Raw genomic sequence first — 20909 nt, forward strand, 5'->3', positions numbered from 1 at the left:
AAAGGAGAGGCTCGCAGATGGACGGTGAGGAGTTGGAGGAACATGTACTCACTTTCATCAGTCGAATGATGTCAGTCAGCCTTTTGAGGCATTGGGTGGTGGTGTGGTCATGAATGGAGGTCCCCGAGACCTCCACAGTGATCTCTCTCCAGACATTCACAAACACAGCACGAGTCGGTCTGCCTGTGTCGGGGTACAGAAAGCGCATCAAGTTACACCATCAGAGAACTTCTTCATTTGTTGACTTGACAATGTGGTGGATGGTTCCAGCCCATCTCAGTTATGGAGTGCAGACTACAGGAACATTCTTTAAACATAACACACATTGTATCACAGTGTCCACTGGAAAATGTTCAGAAGTAATCAGCTGAGTTTGAGAAATGAGCAGGGAAATACGTAATGTTGGTGCTGCCTTTAAAGGAAGTGGATGGCATTCAGTTAATAGGACAGGAACAGAAATAAAATCGGTTTAAGGTTTGATTAAGATATTGTTTGATATTCACTGAGGTGAAGTATATTCTACTGATTTGTAACATTACTTTAAATTTTAAAAGAGTTATCTGTATATTTGACAAACCAGTACATTTATTTTCACTTTAAAAAAGTCCGGTATAAATTATAACGAAGGAAATGACACACACAAATGATGGCTTCTTCACCTCAGTGTATTCCTCAGTAGAACACGTTCCTGTAACAGGTTCTGTAATAACACAATTGTTTTTTGTTGAAAAACATGTTCTTCATCCAATACAGATAAATTCAATCTATCTTCTCGCTCGATTGCTTTATAATGGAAGTGATGTTTGTGGTTGACAACTTCCTATTGCAATGACTGGTCTGCAGCCCTGCAATAGTAATCCTGACTGATACATCCCTCAGCAATATGTATTTCCCTTGTAAAGACTGGTTTCCTTTCGATTCAACCTAATCATTTGTCTTTATTTCCCGCAGGGCTTATGCTGAATTAACCGTGATGTCGGACTTATCTGTGTGGGTAAGTGTTAAAAAACATGCGTTTTTCACTTCAGTAGTAATTAAGTCAGTCAGTGGTTCCTGTTACAATCACTTTATTTGTTGATTCAGCATATAAAGCAATTTACAAGCAGAGGGTTATCAGTAGACAGAGCACAGTTGAACGTCGGCATGCATTCTTCCCATTGTACTTCCTGAAAGAAAGACAATGTTTCTTCTTATACTCTGTTTTTCCTCAGCAGCGCTGGAACTTTCCCTCTCTCTCCTGTTTGATCCTTTTGCTGCACATTGCCTGATATGATAATCTTCGGCCTAATTCTTTATATCTTGCCTATTCACCGTGCATCAGCATTCTTCAACCATCACGTGATCACAGCTGCAGTCGCAGTGTCCCTGTTGTAACAGTTACAGTCTGGAATATTCTACTGGCAGCACGTCAAGTTTCAGCCCCAAGGCCCTGCCTAATAAACGTAATAAATCTTGAACACACTCACTGTTAGTCGACTGATCTATAACTCTCCACCCCCGCACCCTCGCTCTCTCTCTCAATAACACACTTGCTGTTGATACCTAATATTTATCCATATGGAGGAGAGAGAATGGGTCAATTCCTGCAATCATTGTTGTGTGGAATAGTGGAGAGGCAATATAAACTAAAGGGTACAATTCTAAAGGGGGTGCGTGATAAGAGAGACCAGGGGGTATATGTGCACAAATCATTGAAGGTGCTAGGGCAGGTTGATGAAGCATACAGGATCCTGGGCTTCATAAATAGAGGCATAGGGTAGAAAAGTTATGATGAACATTTATAAAACACTGATTCGGCCTCAACTCTGGGGCCAATTCTGGGCACGGCACTTTGGGAAGGATGTGACGGCCTTGGAGAGGGGCAGAAAATGTTACGAGATTGATTCCAGGGATGAGGGACTTAAATTACATGGATAGACTGGAGAAGCTGGAGCTGTTCTCCTTGGAGCAGAGAAGGTTGAGGAGAGATTTGTTCAAAATCATTAGGGCTCTAGATAGAGTAGATAGAGAAAAACTGTTCCCATTGGTGGAAGGGGTAAGAACCAGAGGCCACAGATTGAAGCTGATTGGCAGAAGAACCAAAGGCAACGTGAGGAAAACATTTTTATGCAGTGAGTGGTTATGATCTGAAATGCACGGTCTGAAAGGGTGGTGGAGGCAGATTAAATTGTGCCTTTCAACAGGGAATTGGATAAGTACCTGAAGGAGAAACATTTGCGGGGAAAGGGAGTGGGACTAGCTGAAGTATTCTTGCAGAGAGCCAGCATGGGTTCAATGGGAAGAATAGCCTCTTTCTGTGCTGTAACCATTCTATAATTCTAGCTCATGATCCCTTTCAATAGCGCTGGTGCGGGGGAATCCTACATGCTGTTTAATGCTGTGTTCAGCTGTACGAGGTTAAGACATGGTGCTGGCTGGAGGGTGCAGTTGTAAAATTGATGGTGTCAAATTACAGTTGCACACTGAATTGTGTCGTGACCTGCCTGCTCTGCCTGTTGCCGACAGTCTTAAGGTGCGCACAGGTAAACCCCTTTACCAAGATGATGGTGTGTGCACACAGACTCCTTTACCAAGATGGCAGTGCGTGCACACAAATCTCTTTACCAAGATGGTGGTGCATGCACACAAACTCCATTACCAAGATGGTGGTGTGTGCTTGCAAACCCCTTTTACCAAGATGGCGTCCTGCACATTTCCCATTGGAAGTTTGTGCGCTCAACTTGGGCCCCATTTTCCAGTGTTAGGTGGCCGTGTAGCGCCTAAAAACAGGTGCTTCATGATCCAATTTAGCCCCCATGCTGCTGTACCCGAGAAGCCAATAGGATTTGGAAATCCTGCACAATATTCTCCCAATTTCCCTGTCTCAGTTACCTGTAATTTTTTTGCTTCTGTGCCTTTTGTAACAGGATTGAAAGCAATTAACAAAAATAAAGCGAAGAATAAGTTTAACAAGAAAACTGCTTATTCACTTTGCTTTCAATTTCCACCCTTCCCTCACCTTCACATGGTCCATTTCCCACTCTTCCCTTCCCTTCCTCAACTTCTCTGTCTATTTCTGGGGATAAACTATTGACAAACATTCACTATAAGCCCTTGACTCTCACAGTACCCGGACTACACTTCCTCCCACCTAGCTTCCTGTAAGGACTCTATTCCATTCTCCCAGTTTCTCCATCTCTATTGCATCTGTTCTGATGATGCCACCTTCCATACTAATGCTTCCGATATGTCTTTCTTTTTCCTCAACTGAGGATACCCCTCTACCGTGGTTAACATGCCCCTCAACCATGTCAGTTCTACTTGCCGCAATTCTGCTCTCACCCCTTCCCCTCCCTCTCAGAACCATGACAGGGTTCCCCTTGTCCTCACCTTTCACCCCACCAGCCTCCACATTCAATGGATCATCCTCCGCTATTTCCGCCACCTCCGGCATGATCCAACAACAACTTTCATTTACATAGCGCCTTTAACGTAGTAAAACATCCCAAGGCACCTCACAGCAGTGTTGTCAGACAAAACAAATAAATTTGACGCTGAGCCACATAAAAAGCCACCATCAAAGACATCTTCCCCTCCCCTCCCCTTTCAGCATTGTGAAGGGACTTCTCCCTCTGCGACACCCTGGTCCCCTCCTCAAACACCCCCAGCAGCCCTCCCCTTCCCACAGCACCTACCCGTACAAGTGCAGGACATGTAACACCTGCCTTATACATTTTATTGTTTTCATTGGCGGTGCAACCACTCGAGTGGGATGGGGTCCAGGCCGAAAAATCCTCGACCTGAACTTAGGTCGGGTCGGCCTGTTGACCCCAAAGTGGTGGCCATTCGATTTTTATCAATGGCCGCCGCAAACAGGCATTAACGGGTCTCTTTGAGACCCTGAATTTTGGCCCCAGATCTGTTCACAGTACTCAGAGTGTGGTCTAACCAAGGTCCTATACAAGTTTAACATAACTTTTTTGCTTTTTCAATTCTATCCCTCTCGAAATGAACCTTGCTGCTTTGTTTATTTAGTGGCTTTATTAACCTACATTGCTACTTTGTGATTTGTGTATTTGAACCTCCAGAGGAACCTTTGTTCCTCCAACCCATTTCGACACATAGGCCACGATTTCACTTACCGGGTCTGTAGTGAGGTCTCGGCCCGCTGCCGGTTTTATCCCGCTCTCTGCAATTGATTTTACCTTGATGGGGTTTGTTGAGCCCACCCAGTGAGGTTCCCAGCCAATTAAAAAGAAAGCGGGTCTGATGATGTCATTTACTGACACATCATCAGCCGGTTTCCTTAAAGGGACCATGTCCCCACTGATTTTGACAGTTGTGCTGTCGTGTTGTACAGCATTGAGGTGCTGCAAACACTGACAACCACTGCACAGAGGGGCACGGCTGCACCCAGGCTCTCCCATCACTCCCAGTCACAGCACGCAGGGAGGTTCTTTTCCCTTCCAATGAGTGTAAGAGATCTCCCCAGGGGATCAACGCAGTCTTGTAGCACATTGCACAGGAATGGACAAGTACGGATGTTGTCAGGAGGACCTGGCTGCAGTGGCACAAGTCTTTCAATGATCTCAGTAGATCACGAAACATTACTCCAAAGCCACACTCAACCTCATCCTGTTGTGCCAATCATGACATCCCCATCACTCTGCCTTTCCCCACCCTACTCCTGCACATCCTTACTCACACCAACTTACCTTGCACCTCCATCCATCCCTCTCTCTACCTATATTATCACTTCCCCATCTCATTAGCCACCCCTCACACACATTCATCCTAGTCCAATCGTACCAAGTAACAACACACAAGGGTAGGCACTTGGGTGTTTTATCCAATGTTCAATTAAAGTTTCTGTTCATGTGCTGTCAAATATCAAGATCTTTATTTTCAACACTTTGCGTTATTGGACAGAATTGTGTGCACCTCCATGAAGTGGTTTAATGAGTTGTAGTGAATGGTGAGACATAATAGTTCCCCCCACAATGCTGATGAGTGTAAAATGAATGGCTTGGGTATTGTTAGGATGCTTTAAGGTGTTGGTGTGGGGTGGTACAAATCTGACACATCATGTGGCAGCCAGAGTGTATAGTGTCAAGTGAAATAAAGCTGGCCATGGTGAGGCCATCCTGGTGTCCCGGGCAGCAATATGGTCAAGTGTTGATGTCCTGTGTCCTGTGCAGCATCAGGTGATTGCGGAGAAGGTTGGTGTTGCTGGTGATGCCGGTGTGCCTGGTGATGCCGGTGTGCCTGGTGATGCCGATGTGCCTGGTGATGCTGGTGTTGGGGCTGATTTATGTTGGGATTCTGAAGGCTAAGGTGAAATTTTTTCAAGGGCACCGATGCTGATGAAATAGTTAGCTACTGAAGTTGAGAAGATAGAAGCGATCTGTCAATGGTGAGAGAGGTTGTTTCAAGGAGGTGAAAGTGGATAGAATGTTTACTACAAACACTTCCAGTCTCCATAAAGCTCAAATGTATCTTCGAAATCCTGAAGGTTCCAGCTTCTAGGATTGGAAAGTGAACAGCTATGAAATGGTAGCTTTTATACCACATTTGCAGCTGTCAACTATTCAGAAGAATGGATACTGATGGAACACCCGACCCGCTTACGTGACATGATCCCCGAGCACCGTGATCCTCATGAAAAAGCTAGAAAAATGGTAAGTGCTGGGCAAAATGGTGTTTAATTGTCTTTTAACTAACTTTGAATGATCTAAGTTGCCTGTGCCGCCGCTTGGTGTCGGGTCTGTGAAACACTGACAGACCCGACACATGGGAGACTAGAAAGGAGGTGGGGTGACAGCAGGCTCTCCACCCATTGTCAACCATTTCTATTTTGACCCCTGACCCACTTCCGATCCCGCCCTCTCACCGTGGTAAAATTCCAGCCTTATTTTCCAAGGAGTAGTGAGAGGTTAGTCATTATTCTTGAATTATAATCAGCTGTGGATTTGGTGGTGAGGTGCGAGGCATCAGAATCCTGTTGGCGGTCCAGCAACTCTGGCCTTTAACCCCGACACAGACATGGATTAACTTACAGCTGATTTGACAGCTACGGTTAACATGGGAGCATGACATACAAATATATTTTAAAACATATTTACCAATGAAGTAACTAAAATACTCAAGCACTTCCAGATTGTCTTGACCAGTAACTTTCAAACTTTTCTGTGTGGGGGTCCCTCCTGTGAATCCACACGTTCCTGGGGATCCCCTTCCTACTTTCAGCAAGACAGAGCTAACCACAGAAAGAAACTGCATTTATATAGCATCTTTCACAATCTCAGGACATCCCAGAGTGCTTTACAGCCAACAACGTACTTTTGCAGTCACTGTGTAATGAAGGGAAATGCAGCAGCCAATTTTGGCACAGCAAGGTCCCACAAAAAGCAATGAGGTAATAACCAGATCATCTGTTTGCGAGTGATGTAGGTTGAGGGCTAAGTATTGGCCAGGACATGAGGGAGAACTCCCCTATTCTTCTTAGAATATTGCCATCGGATCTTTTACATCCACCTGAGAGGACAGATGAGACCTTGGTTTAATAACTCATCCAAAAAGGTGGCTCACCAGACAGTGTAGAGAAGAAGGGGAGTCCCATAGACTAGAGAAGCTGAGGTTGTTCTCCTTGGAGCAGAGAAGGTTGAGAGGAGATTTATGATGGGTCTAGACAGAGCAGATAGAGATAAACTTTTCCCATTGGCAGAAGGGTCAAGAACCAGAGGACACAGATTTAAGGTGATTGGCAAAAGAACCAAAGCTTTTTTATACATCAAATGGTTAGGATCTGGAATGCACTGCCTGAACAGGTGGTGGAGGCAGACTCAATCGTGGCTTTCAAAAGGGAATTGGATAAGGACCTAAAGGAAAATAATTTGCAGGGCTATGGGGAAGGGCGGGGGAGTGGGACTAGCTAAAGTGGTCTTGCAGAGAGTCGGCACAGGCTCGATGGGCCGAATGGCCTCCTTCTGTGCTGTAACCATTTTATGATTCTATGTGTAGCACTCCTTCAGTACTGCACGGAAGTGTCAGCCGAGATTATGTACTCAAGTTTCTGGACTGGGACCCGAAGCTCGCAGTCTCCGACTCAGAGATGCGAGTCCCACCAATAAGCCGAGGCTGACACCTAACGACCCAAAGGAAAACATTGTTGATGACCCTGAAAGTTTATGGGACTGCTCTTGCACAGTAAGTGCTGAGAACTCTGCTTTGAACCCCGCCAAAGTATCTGTGGCCAGGGGGTATGTTCCCTCACCTGCTTGTGGAAGGCGGGGCCTCGGGAGGTGGAGGGGTAATATGGCATTGGGCAGCCCCAAGTTCTGGAGCTGGAGGCCCCGTTATGAGCAGATTATTTATGCGAACACATCTGCCTCTTAATGAGGGAACCAAAATAACAGGCTGCTTTCTACTGGTGTCCAGGCCCGAATCTCCAGCTGGGCCCCACATCTGACCTGCTGAGAGCCAGTGCACCTGCTGGTGCTTGGTGTTGTACCAGGCTGAGGATGGGGACATTTCTGGCCTGGGAGTTTGCTCTCCTCCAGTCCCACCTCTCTGATGTCACACACCATGTTGAGGAAGACGGAGGTCCCACTTCACATGTGGTTCCACAGAAACTGTGAGTGGAGGCCGGGACTTCACCTACCCGGCTCCTGGCCCAATGTCCACTGCAGATTCTGGCTCCGGGCCGAATGACTACTGCAGATTCTGGCCCCGGGCCCAATGTCCACTGCAGATTCTGGCCCCGGGCCCAATGTCCACTGCAGATTCTGGCCCCAGGCCCAATGTCCACTGCAGATTCTGGCCCCGGGCCCAATGTCCACTGCAGATTCTGGCCCTGGTCCCAATGTCCACTGCAGATTCTGGCCCCAGGCCCAATGTCCACTGCAGATTCTGGCCCCGGGCCCAATGTCCACTACAGATTTTGGCCCCAGGCCCAATGTCCACTGCAGATTCTGGCTCTGGTCCCAATGTCCACTGCAGATTCTGGCCCCGGTCCCAATGTCCACTGCAGATTCTGGCCCCGGGCCCAATGTCCACTGCAGATTCTGGCCCCGGGCCCAATGTCCACTGCAGATTCTGGCCCCGGGCCCAATGTCCACTGCAGATTCTGGCCCTGGGCCCAATGTCCACTGCAGATTCTGGCCCCGGGCCCAATGTCCACTGCAGATTCTGGCCCCGGGCCCAATGTCCACTGCAGATTCTGGCCCCGGGCCCAATGTCCACTGCAGATTCTGGCCCTGGGGCCCAATGTCCACTGCAGATTCTGTCCCGGGTCCAATGTCCACTGTAGATTCTGGCCCCAGGCCCAATGTCCACTGCAGATTCTGGCCCCAGGCCCAATGTCCACTGCAGATTCTGGCCCCGGGCCCAATGTCCACTGCAGATTCTGGGTCCGGGCCCAATGTCCACTGCAGATTCTGTCCCGGGCCCAATGTCCACTGTAGATTCTGTCCCGGGCCCAATGTCCACTGTAGATTCTGTCCCAGGCCCAATGTCCACTGCAGATTCTGGGTCTGGGCCCAATGTCCACTGCAGATTCTGGCCCCGGGCCCAATGTCCACTGCAGGTTCTGGCCCCGGGCCCAATGTCCACTGCAGATTCTGGCCCCGGGCCCAATGTCCACTGCAGGTTCTGGCCCCGGGCCCAATGTCCACTGCAGATTCTGGCCCCGGGCCCAATGTCCACTGCAGATTCTGGCCCCAGGCCCAATGTCCACTGTAGATTCTGGCCCCGGGCCCAATGTCCACTGCAGATTCTGGCCCCGGGCCCAATGTCCACTGCAGATTTCAGCCACGACAGCCACAGATTTTTATGTCCAAGATTTTCATTTGAATTAAACAACAGAAGCAAAATGCTAAAAGTACAAAATGACTGAGCCACTGATTGATGTCCATACGGCCTGCGGTTCCCAGGCTGAAAGTGCCCGCACTGCAGTAACCTTAAAGTCAGACTCAAACTCCGCTTTACAGCAGATCCATTTCTTTAGTTATCTTTTTTTATTGTCCCACATTTACTGAGTGTTGGAAGAATTATGTTTGTCCAGATTGATTGGATAAATATTTGTTTCAGTCGGTCAGGTGCAAACCCTGAGTTGTTTGAATCTGTACAGTGACATCATCCCATTGCTTTCAGTTCTATCAAATCATTTGTCTTTGTGGCAGAAAGATAACAATGATCGATCAGCCAACTCACAACAATTGGGACACATTTTTCTCTTATCTGTCAATGACTTTACACTTGCGGAGGCTGGAAGAGACCACAGAAACTGTGAGGCTTGAGGGGATGGTCAGATGTCTGTCACTGACCAGCTGTGACCTGCTGATAGTCAGAGAGACTAACTCAACAGTTCAACAACCAGATATACATTATATCTGAGTCAGGCTCTGTGGCAAGCATTAGGCATGGAATGAATTCTGTACGTTGTTTTATGGGGTAGATGATTCAGGCAATTACTTTTATGTTTTTGTGATGTCAAAAATGTTCTTCAGTGTAACATGCTGAACATTGTGCCAATGATTAAACAAATACCAGTATTACTAATAAATACAATTCCTTACCCACTTATCTCCAGACATATTGCCATACAATGTAACACGTGTTGCCTGTCTGATTTCACAGAGCAGCACTCAACACAACAATTCCCTTACGTCACAGCTTACTGGGACAACAAATTACATTTAACATTAAAAGTTAGCTTTTGTGTATTTAAAAATAGCCAATATTGTATATGGATATAATACTAGATAAAGTATTAGTGTGTAGGAGTGTGCAATGTGTATCAGTGTGTGGGTAGCTAGCAAGTACTGGTCGAGTGCTGGTTATTAGAATGAGAACATTCATGCTCCATCACAGAAACACACAACTAGCTCTGAATGCCGTCCATCTCCTATGATACTATAATGTTCTTATGTTGAGGACAAGAGTTCCCCATTGCACACTTGACTCATGGCTCCTCTCAAGAACCCACATTTAGTGACTGAGCAGTGCCACTATCAGATCTAGAGCTTAACTACAGACTATTGGAGTCCTTAAGCAATGATCCCACTGTCTGGACAGTCTGGTGCTTCCTACAACACACACCATTAAACATGTCCCATATGGCAGCAGTTTGTATGTGCCGCATAGTGTTGCTTTGGAAAGGAGAAGAAGACAGGGAGCCAACACTGGATAATCTTCAGCCTGATGAGGGAGATGACACTGATGATGTAGAGGATGGTCAGGAAGGAGGAGAGCCCCAAGAATTGTGAGCAGTGAGAGGTCTTTGGCGGCAGCTCACTGAAGAGAGCTTCAGCTGAACAATCCCTGCTCCCCTGCAGTAACAGTCATATCCAACATCTCTGCCAGTCCTTTAACCTCAAATCAACTTCATCCACTCAAAGACCAACATTGTTATTCATGTTCACTAATATTGCAGGTTCTCCAGCTACTACAGGAGCTCTGTCTGCACACACAGATTTGAAAAGGATGATAATTGTCCTGACTGTATTAATTGCTCACACTAAGTATGGCCCAGGTAAGAGAGCCTAGTGATGACCTTCAGTGCTCTCTCACTGACTCTCGTGCTCCCACAAGGTGCTCCTACAATGGCTGCAGTACGGGAGGTGAAGGGACACTGCGGCTTAGTCAAGGGCTCCTGAGATGCTGATGGTCGGTGATTCCAGTAGCTCGGGGCCTGAACAGGCCCAGCTGCAGACTGCAAGAGTTTGCTTTGGGCCCAGCCAGCCTTCCAGCTACAGTGTGGGCACTGGGGGAGGGGCACACAAGACTCCACACATGCTCTCATTATCAGAGATGGCAATGTGTTCCCTTCCCATTGCTGGACTGCCCCTGCTACTGGGCTGTGGCTGTAGGAGATCAGGGATCCAACTGGTGCCCCTATTCATTCAGTCTCCCAGCCTGCCCAAATCAGGGGAGGTGATGGAGACCAGAGCTGGCATGGCCTCAGTGGGAGCATCCAAGAGACGGTATAAGTGGTGCCTGAGAGTCCTTCAGGGAAGGTCCAGTTTCAGTGTCTACTCAGATGACCACACACTCCATGGATGAGTGAAGAGTGTCAATGCCATGTGCCAGGATCCTAAATAAATTGGCAGTGGACTCCCCCACACACTCCGACATGCTGCAGAAGCTTTCTGGCAAGCAATCCAATGCTTTCGGCAACCCTTGGGGCACAGAGAGTCGCCTTCTGTTATAGGCTGGGCTCCGAAGTCTGCTCTAAGCCACTATCTAAAGCAGGCGGGGCTCCAGTTACTGTGCTGGCACTCGGAAGGCCAAGAGCAAGGGATGGTAATATTCCAGAGGGCTTTCCACCTCAGTGGAGCTGATGTTACTTTGGAGGGGCGTTCGGTGCGAGGAAGCGGGAGCGAGGGGAGAGCAGGGTTTCCTGAACCTCCTGCAGGTTTTATTTGCCTGTTTCAAAATCCGGATTTTGCACACCATCTTGGTCCTTATTGCCGATTACCATAATCTGAACTTGGCAGGAGGGGCTAACAGGTTTCACACTCAACTGCTGAATAGGTGCAATTTAAGTGGCTCTTGGCGCTCAATGCCACTGAAGGGGTGGAGTGCTGTGGCCGGCACTCAGCGGCACGTTGCAGGATGGTGCAGGGACTGAGCGCAATCACAAAATAAATTGCCACTAACCAGCACTGAAAAGTTCACAAATAAATTCTGTTGAAAAGTGCACCATTCATTTAAAATGTGCAAGCACTTTAAACAATGGCGGCCCCGCCAGTTTTCCCAGCATCCCAGCCTGAGAGCAGCCTATAGGGAATATGAGTCGCAATGGCAGGCAGCCATTACATTTAACTGAGGCCCAAACATGAAATTGGATTGAGCCTCCCACCTCCATCAGCGTCTCCCGACCACCCGATCTGCACTCCACACCAAAATAGTCCTTCCGAATAAGGCCATTCACATTTGTCTCTTTCTGTTTTCGCTTTAAGACACAGAGAATGAAGGAGCCATTCTAGCAGTGCTGCACGGTGCACACTGGGTGACTGGCCAGTTACAATCACCCAGGAGACTTACCCACCCACGTCCCACTCCCTTCGGGATAAACGGGTCCTTTTCAGAATGGCAGGCAGTGACTAGTGGAGTGCCGCAGGGCTCAGTGCTGGGACCTCAGCTCTTTACAATATACATTAACGATTTAGATGAAGGAATTGAGTGCAATATCTCCAAGTTTGCAGATGACACTAAACTAGGTGGCGGTGTGAGCTGTGAGGAGGATGCTAAGAGGCTGCAGGGTGACTGTAACAGGTTAGGTGAGTGGGCAAATGCATGGCAGATGCAGTATAATGTGGATAAATGTGAGGTTATCCATTTTGGGGGCAAAAATACGAGGGCAGAATATTATCTGGATGGCGGGAGATTAGGAAAAGGGGAGGTGCATCGAGACCTGCGTGTCATGGTTCATCAGTCACTGAAAGTGGGCATGCAGGTACAGCAGGCGGTGAAGAAGGCAAATGGTATGTTGGCCTTTATAGCTAGGGGATTTAAGTATAGGAGCAGGGAGGTCTCACTGCAGTTGTACAGGGCCTTAGTGAGGCCTCACCTGGAATATTGTGTTCAGTTTTGGTCTCCTAATCTGAGGAAGGACGCTCTTGCTATTGAGGGAGTGCAGCGAAGGTTCATTAGACTGATTCCAGGGATGGTTGGGCTGTCATATGAGGAGAGACTGGATCAACTGGGCCTTTATTCAATGGAGTTTAGAAGGATGAGAGGGGATCTCATAGAAACATATAAAATTCTGACGCGACTGGACAGGTTAGATGCGGGAAGAATGTTCCCGATGTTGGGAAAGTCCAGAACCAGGGGACATAGTCTTAGGATAAGGGGTAAGACATTTAGGACTGAGATGAGGAGAAACTTCTTCACTCAGAGAGTTGTTAACCAATGGAATTCCCTGCCGCAGAGAGTTGTTGATGCCAATTCATTGGATACATTCAAGAGGGAGTTAGATTATGGCCCTTACGGCTAAGGGGATCAAGGGGTATGGAGAGAAAGCAGGAAAGGGGTACTGAGGGAATGATCAGCCATGATCATATTGAATGGCGGTGCAGGCTCGAAGGGCCAAATGGCCTACTCCTGCACCTATTTTCTATGTTTCTATGTTTCTATATTTCCCGCAGTCTTCCATTTGAACCTGCTGATCCGAGCCGAGGGTAAGGACATCCGCTGGAAATGGTAAATGTGCAAATCAGGCTCCAATGATGTCCCTGGGGCACGACTGTTATTTTAACCAGTAGCCTGAGGGGGGAAGCGGTTGTAGCTTTCCCAGCACATCAACCTCGCGGGGAGAGGACTCAGGGCCACAAGAAGACAAAGGTTTCTGTAACTTATGTTTTACTTTCCTTGAGGGTTTAGGAAGAGTAGGAATGCTCCTTGGGCCACAAGGAGACTTTAAGCCTTCCCTCCATCCCCCACAATCTATTTTACCAGCGGATTCACAAAATGAATTGCCACGAACCAGCATTGAAAAGTTCACAAATAAATTCTACTGAAAAGTTCACAGTTCAATGACAAGGTGAGCCCCTAGCCCCTCCGATCCACTTCCCAACAACCTATCTGAGAATCTGGGATTATTCATTCAGTCCCCAGCAGCGACCTCCCACCAGCTGACATTCTGCCCCCAGCCGCCAGCCAGTTATCGCTCCCCACCACCTTCGGGCAGGCAACTGACCCAGGGTGTGCAGGTGAAGCCTGGGAGTTAACATCACCCGGGACACACCAGCCCGCCCAGTGACTGCCCAGAATTAAAATAGGGGCTCTGGATATTGCACCGTTAGTGAAGCTGAGGCTAGAATCCCTATTGGTGGGTTTTACACACTCCAGGTGAGGTGAACATATTGGCAGAGCTTCAGGTGCAGATCCAGACAGGTGAAGGGAGTGGACACGGAGTGGCAGTGACATTTAAAGGGATGGTGACAAGTCAAAGAGAATGTCACAAAAGAGGGACAAACATTCGGCCACACTAGTCTTAATCCATTAGCAATCTTTGTCAAGTATCGAGAGGCAGGGAACGATGAGGAGAAGTTAAAAGCAAGGGAAATGATGGGGGAGAATCAATCTGTTGGCATGATTTTACAGAGAGGTGAAAGAGCAGTCCAGCCTCCTACCTCTGGGTTGCTGGTTTTTAAACGAAAAATCGCATATTCTTAAAGGGGCCATACAACCCAAAATAAAACTCCAGGGAACATTGGTGATGGACCATGCGAGAGACACCTGTCCCCACATTCTGGGCAGGCAAACCTTTTACACATTACTGGGCTGTTGGTGTTGATATTCCACTCTCCACACACCCCGCTGAATTTGCTCATGAAACCTGGAGACTCCCTTGTCTCCTTGGCTGGGCTGAGCCACTGGACACTTTTGTTAATCCCTTAATTGGGTATCGCCCCCTGCAGCTGTGCTGGGCGAAGACAGCGATAGCTTCCAGGTCCATGTTCCGCTAGCGGGGCACAAGTTAAAGGGGAGGTGGCGGGCGGCACAGTGAAATATTCTTCCATTGAGTTGCTGCTTTGGAAGCGGGGTCCATGCCGTGATCGGTCAGCCCGACACTCTGAGGGCTGATCTGTTGGGCAGCACCCCTTTCCCCGGTGGGCCAGGGAGGACCGTTTCTTTACTGCAGAGTTTGCAGCTTGAGCCCTTCCCTTTAATTTAGGGAAGAGCCCCTCCCACGTGGTAGCGCTACATAGCCCAGTGCGTAACGCTGTGCCCCGCTCCCGGAGTGTCTTCCCCACTACCGCCCCAGCCAGTTGTCGTGGTGCACATTGGCACCAACGACACAGGTAAAAAAAGGGATGAGGTCCTACGAAAAGAATTTAAGGAGCTAGGAGCTAAATTAAAAAGTAGGATCTCAAAAGTAGTATTCTCGGGATTGCTACCAGTGCCACGTGCTAGTCAGAGTAGGAATCGCAGGATAGCGCAGATGAATACGTGGCTTGAGCAGTGGTGCAGCAGGGAGGGATTCAAATTCCTGGGGCATTGGAACCGGTTCTGGGGGAGGTGGGACCAGTACAAACCGGACGGTCTGCACCTGGGCAGGACCGGAACCAATGTCCTAAGGGGAGTGTTTGCTAGTGCTGTTGGGGAGGAGTAAAACTAATATTGCAGGGGGATGGGAACCTATGCAGGGAGACAGAGGGAGACAAAAATGAGGCAAAAGCAAAAGACAGAAAGGAGACGAGGAAAAGTGGAGGGCAGAGAAACCCAAGGCAAAGAACAAAAAGGGCCACTGTACAGCAAAATTCTAAAAGGACAAAGGGTGTTAAAAAAGCAAGCCTGAAGGCTTTGTGTCTTAATGCAAGGAGTATCCACAATAACGTGGATGAATTAACTGTGCAAATAGATGTTAACAAATATGACGTGATTGGGATTACGGAGACGTGGCTCTAGGATGATCAGGGTTGGGAACACAACATCCAGGGGTATTCAACATTCAGGAAGGATAGAATAAAAGGAAAAGGAGGTGGGGTAGCATTGCTGGTTAAAGAGGAGATTAATGCAATAGTTAGGAAAGACATTAGCTTGGATGATGTGGAATCTATATGGGTAGAGCTGCAGAACACTAAAGGGCAAAAAACGTTAGTGGGAGTTGTGTACAGACCTCCAAACAGTAGTAGTGATGTTGGGGAGGGCATCAAACAGGAAATTAGGAGTGCATGCAATAAAGGTGCAGCAGTTAGAATGGGTGACTTTAATATGCACATAGATTGGGCTAGCCAAACTGGAAGCAATACAGTGGAGGAGGATTTCCTGGAGTGCATAAGGGATGGTTTTTTAGACCAATATGTCGAGGAACCAATGAGGGGGGAGGCCATCTTAGACTGGGTGTTGTGTAATGAGAGAGGATTAATTAACAATCTCATTGTGCGAGGCCTCTTGGGGAAGAGTGACCATAATATGGTGGAATTCTGCATTAGGATGGAGAATGAAACAGTTAATTCAGAGACCATGGTCCAGAACTTAAAGAAGGGTAACTTTGAAGGTATGAGGCGTGAATTGGCTAAGATAGATTGGCGAATGATACTTAAGGGGTTGACTGTGGATGGGCAATGGCAGACATTTAGAGACCGCATGGATGAACTACAATTGTACATTCCTGTCTGGCATAAAAATAAAAAAGGGAAGGTGGCTCAACCGTGGCTATCTAGGGAAATCAGGGATAGTATTAAAGCCAAGGAAGCGGCATACAAATTGGCCAGAAATAGCAGCGAACCTGGGGACTGGGAGAAATTTAGAACTCAGCAGAGGAGGACAAAGGGTTTGATTAGGGCAGGGAAAATGGAGTACAAGAAGAAGCTTGCAGGGAACATTAAGGCGGATTGCAAAAGTTTCCATAGGTATGTCAAGAGAAAAAGGTTAGTAAAGACAAACATAGGTCCCCTGCAGTCAGAATCAGGGGAAGTCATAACGGGGAACAAAGAAATGGCAGACCAATTGAACAAGTACTTTGGTTCAGTATTCACTAAGGAGGACACAAACAACCTTCCGGATATAAAAGGGGTCAGAGGGTCTAGTAAGGAGGAGGAACTGAGGGAAATCTTTATTAGTCGGGAAATTGTGTTGGGGAAATTGATGGGATTGAAGGCCGATAAATCCCCAGGGCCTGATGGACTGCATCCCAGAGTACTTAAGGAGGTGGCCTTGGAAATAGCGGATGCATTGACAGTCATTTTCCAACATTCCATTGACTCTGGATCAGTTCCTATGGAGTGGAGGGTAGCCAATGTAACCCCACTTTTTAAAAAAGGAGGGAGAGAGAAAGCAGGGAATTATAGACCGGTCAGCCTGACCTCAGTAGTGGTAAAATGATGGAATCAATTATTAAGGATGTCATAGCAGCGCATTTGGAAAATGGTGACATGATAGGTCCAAGTCTGCATGGATTTGTGAAAGGGAGATCATGCTTGACAAATCTTCTGGAATTTTTTGAGGATGTTTCCAGTAAAGTGGACAAAGGAGAACCAGTTGATGTGGTATATTTGGACTTTCAGAAGGCTTTCGACAAGGTCCCACACAGGAGATTAATGTGCAAAGTTAAAGCACATGGGATTGGGGGTAGTGTGCTGACGTGATTGAGAACTGGTTGTCAGACAGGAAGCAAAGAGTAGGAGTAAATGGGTACTTTTCAGAATGGCAGACAGTGACTAGTGGGGTACCGCAAGGTTCTGTGCTGGGGCCCCAGCTGTTTACATTGTACATAAATGATTTAGACGAGGGGATTAAATGTAGTATCTCCAAATTTGCGGATGACACTAAGTTGGGTGGCAGTGTGAGCTGCGAGGAGGATGCTATGAGGCTGCAGAGTGACTTGGATAGGTTAGGTGAGTGGGCAAATGCGTGGCAGATGAAGTATAATGTGGATAAATGTGAGGTTATCCACTTTGGTGGTAAAAACAGAGAGACAGATTATTATCTGAATGGTGACAGATTTGGAAAAGGGAAGGTGCAACGAGACCTGGGTGTCATGGTACATCAGTCATTGAAGGTTGGCATGCAGGTACAGCAGGCGGTTAAGAAAGCAAATGGCATGTTGGCCTTCATAGCGAGGGGATTTGAGTACAGGGGCAGGGAGGTGTTGCTACAGTTGTACAGGGCCTTGGTGAGGCCACACCTGGAGTATTGTGTACAGTTTTGGTCTCCTAACTTGAGGAAGGTCATTCTTGCTATTGATGGAGTACAGCGAAGATTCACCAGACTGATTCCCGGGATGGTGGGACTGACCTATCAAGAAAGACTGGATCAACTGGGCTTGTATTCACTGGAGTTCAGAAGAGTGAGAGGGGACCTCATAGAAACGTTTAAAATTCTGACGGGTTTGGACAGGTTGGATGCAGGAAGAATGTTCCCAATGTTGGGAAATCCAGAATCAGGGGTCACAGCCTAAGGATAAGGGGTAAGCCATTTAGGACCGAGATGAGGAGAAACTTCTTCACCCAGAGAGTGGTGAAGCTGTGGAATTCTCTACCACAGAAAGTAGTTGAGGCCAATTCACTAAATATATTCAAAAGGGAGTTAGATGAAGTCCTTACTACTCGGGGGATCAAGGGGTATGGCGAGAAAGCAGGCAGGGGGTACTGAAGTTTCATGTTCAGCCATGAACTCATTAAATGGCGGTGCAGGCTAGAAGGTCTGAATGGCCTGCTCCTGCACCTATTTTCTATGTTTCTTTGTTTCTATGATGGCCCGCCTCGGACAAACGTTTCACTGCCCTATGTCTCACCTCCTTTGTATTGTAAAAATGATTGTATGGCTTCTGATGTCAAATTATTGGTTCATGGCAATTTGTTCAGATCATTGTGGGAAGCATTGAGAGACAGGAACCATGCTTTGTTGGTAAAGTAAAAGCCCACACCAAGGCAATAGACTCACACACAATCGGAATCTCCCAAGCTGACAAAGCAGCCAAAGAGCCTGCACACGTAGGTGGTTCCTGGGGCCCATTTCCCTCTGATGCCCTGTTGGGGGCAGTAGGAATTAAATGGGTAAATCAGATGATAGAGTATGTGAATGAGACCAACAATTTATGACTAAAAACATTGGAAAATTTAAACAGCAGACTAAGCAGTGCTGGTAGGCACCGTCGGGCACAGTCCCGGCATCAGCACCAGGATTCCAGCCAAGGGAATTTCGGGACCATTTTAGGCAACATTCAGCAGCACCGATTGGCAAAGTTCCATTTGTAGTTTACAACAACTTGCATTTTTATAACACCTTTAATGTAGTAAAACATCCCAAGGTGCTTCACAACAGTGTTATAAAACAACATTTGACACCGAGCAACATACGAGAGGTCGAGAGACAGGAAGGATTAGGGAGGGAATTCCAGAGCTTACGGCCTCGGGAGCTGAAGGCACGGCCATCAATGATGGAGTGATTAAAATCGGGGATGCTCAGGAGGCCAGAATTAGAGGAGCGCAGATATCTCAGGGTGGGCGGGGAGGTTGTAGGGTTGGAGGACCTTACCGAGATAGGGAGCGGCGAGGCCATGGAGAGCTTTGAAAACAAGGATGAAAGTTTTTAAATTGAGGTGTTGCTTAACCGGGAACCAATGTAGGTCAGCGAGCACAGGGGTGATGTGTGAATGGGACTTGGTGTGAGTTGGGACATGGGCATCTGAGTTTTGGATGACCTCAAGTTTACCTCGGGTAGAATGTGGGAGGCCAGCCAAGAGTGCGTTGGAATAGTCAAATCTAGAGATAACAAAGGCATAGATGAAGGTTTGATGAGCAGATGAGCAGGGGCAGGTGCGGAGATGGGCGATGTTATGGAGGTGGTAATAGGCAGTCTTAGTTATGGTATGGATATGTGGTCGGAAGCTCAATTCGGGGTCAAACAGGACACGAAGGTTGTGAACAGTCTGGTTCAATCTCAGACAGTTGTTAGGGAGAGACATGGGTTTGGTGGCTAGGAAATGGAGTTTATGGCAGTGACCGAAGACAATCGGTTCGGTCTTCCCAATATTTAGTATGAGAACATTTCTTGTCATCCAGTACTGGATGTCAGAATAGAAGTCTATAGAAAGATGCAAGTTCATGGCTATGGCAGGGGGAAATTTGGAGGAAGTTTGGACCAGTGGGCTGGGGAAGGAAGGGAAGTGGCAGAGGCAGCTGATTGGATGGTCTCAATCTTAGAGACCAAGCAGGCCATGAGATCCTTACACTTGTTGTCAGTTGTGACGGTGAAGGAGACAGAGGAGAACAGTTTAAGAAGACAGTTAGCAGTAGAGAATAGAAGCTGGGGTTTATATTTGCATTCCAGAATGATTCTGGAATAGTGAACAGTTTTGGCAGACAAGAGCGGGACCGAATAATGCTTATTGTGGTCCAGCCAGATTTGGTGGTGAATGGCTAAACCAGTACTGGATGACAAGAAATGTTCTCATACTAAACCAGTTGTCCGCCATATCCGTTCAACTCTTCATCTCTGGGACTTAAAGGAGTGAAGATGAGAGCCCAGGGGGAACGGCCAAGGTGAGAGAGAGTAATTGTTTTCGTCGTGAATAGAGCAGCAAAGTGGTGATGAGGGTGGGGTTGAACACATCGGCAGCTGCAGAAATGTCATGGTAAATGGAGAGCCACAGGCTGGACAGTTGGGATTTTGTAAGTGCAGTTGTCAGTGAGTTTTTTCCAGGAGGGGAGTTGGAGGTGGAGTGGGTGAAGGGATATTTGGATGGAGAGTGATATGTGCTCAAGATGGCCTTATCTGTGATTGTCATGATGTGAGTAGTGAAAGATCACCTATTTGAACCAAAGCTGAAAGGATGTTTTCCTACTGTGGACAAAGCCAACCCAGCCCTTTACCTAATCCGGTGTATAGGTAAAGATAAATAAATGGTACCAGATCAACCAGCTTAAGTCAGTCAGAAGTGAAACTGAAAATTAGCACATAATATGCTTGGTTTACAGAACTAAAACTGGAAATGGAGATTGGACGGTATCGAGCGCTCGGACTGATATCTGACCTGGGGGCGGGCCCACTGCCAACGACTCAAGCATGCAGCATCATGGTCAATGGAGAGGAGCCAACACACAGCTGTCACCACGGGGACTGTATATATTGGGGACAGTAAGCCTATGAACTGTGGGATGAATGAAACCACATTAACAACTTACCAGGTCTCTGCTGGGAGTGTACTATAGATCGCAAATAATCAGAGGGATATAGAAGAGCAAATATGTAGGCAAGCTTCTGAGAAGTACAAAAACCAGAGCAATAATAGTAGCGGATTTCAACTACACCAATATTAAATGGGTAAGAATCAGTGTAAGACATATAGAGAGCACAGAATTCTTAACATGCATTCAGGAGAACTTTTTTAGCCAGTGCACAGCAAGCCCAACAAGGGAGGGGGGCAGTTCTGGACTTAGTTTTAGGGAATGAAGCTGGGCAAGTGGAAGGGCAAGTGT

The 20909-nt window shown here is 47.4% G+C and overlaps 1 long non-coding RNA gene across 1 annotated transcript; it reads left to right on the forward strand.

Moving 5' to 3' along the window:
• Positions 1–935: 935 nt before the first annotated feature.
• LOC139275854 (uncharacterized) lies at positions 936–20434 on the forward strand. The gene is made up of 3 exons (XR_011595769.1): positions 936–994; positions 5557–5657; positions 20409–20434. It is a non-coding gene; the product is annotated as an uncharacterized lncRNA (long non-coding RNA).
• The last annotated feature ends 475 nt before the right edge of the window (positions 20435–20909 follow it).

The sequence above is a fragment of the Pristiophorus japonicus genome, chromosome 11 (assembly GCF_044704955.1).
Source record: "Pristiophorus japonicus isolate sPriJap1 chromosome 11, sPriJap1.hap1, whole genome shotgun sequence".
Lineage (NCBI taxonomy): Eukaryota > Metazoa > Chordata > Chondrichthyes > Pristiophoridae > Pristiophorus > Pristiophorus japonicus.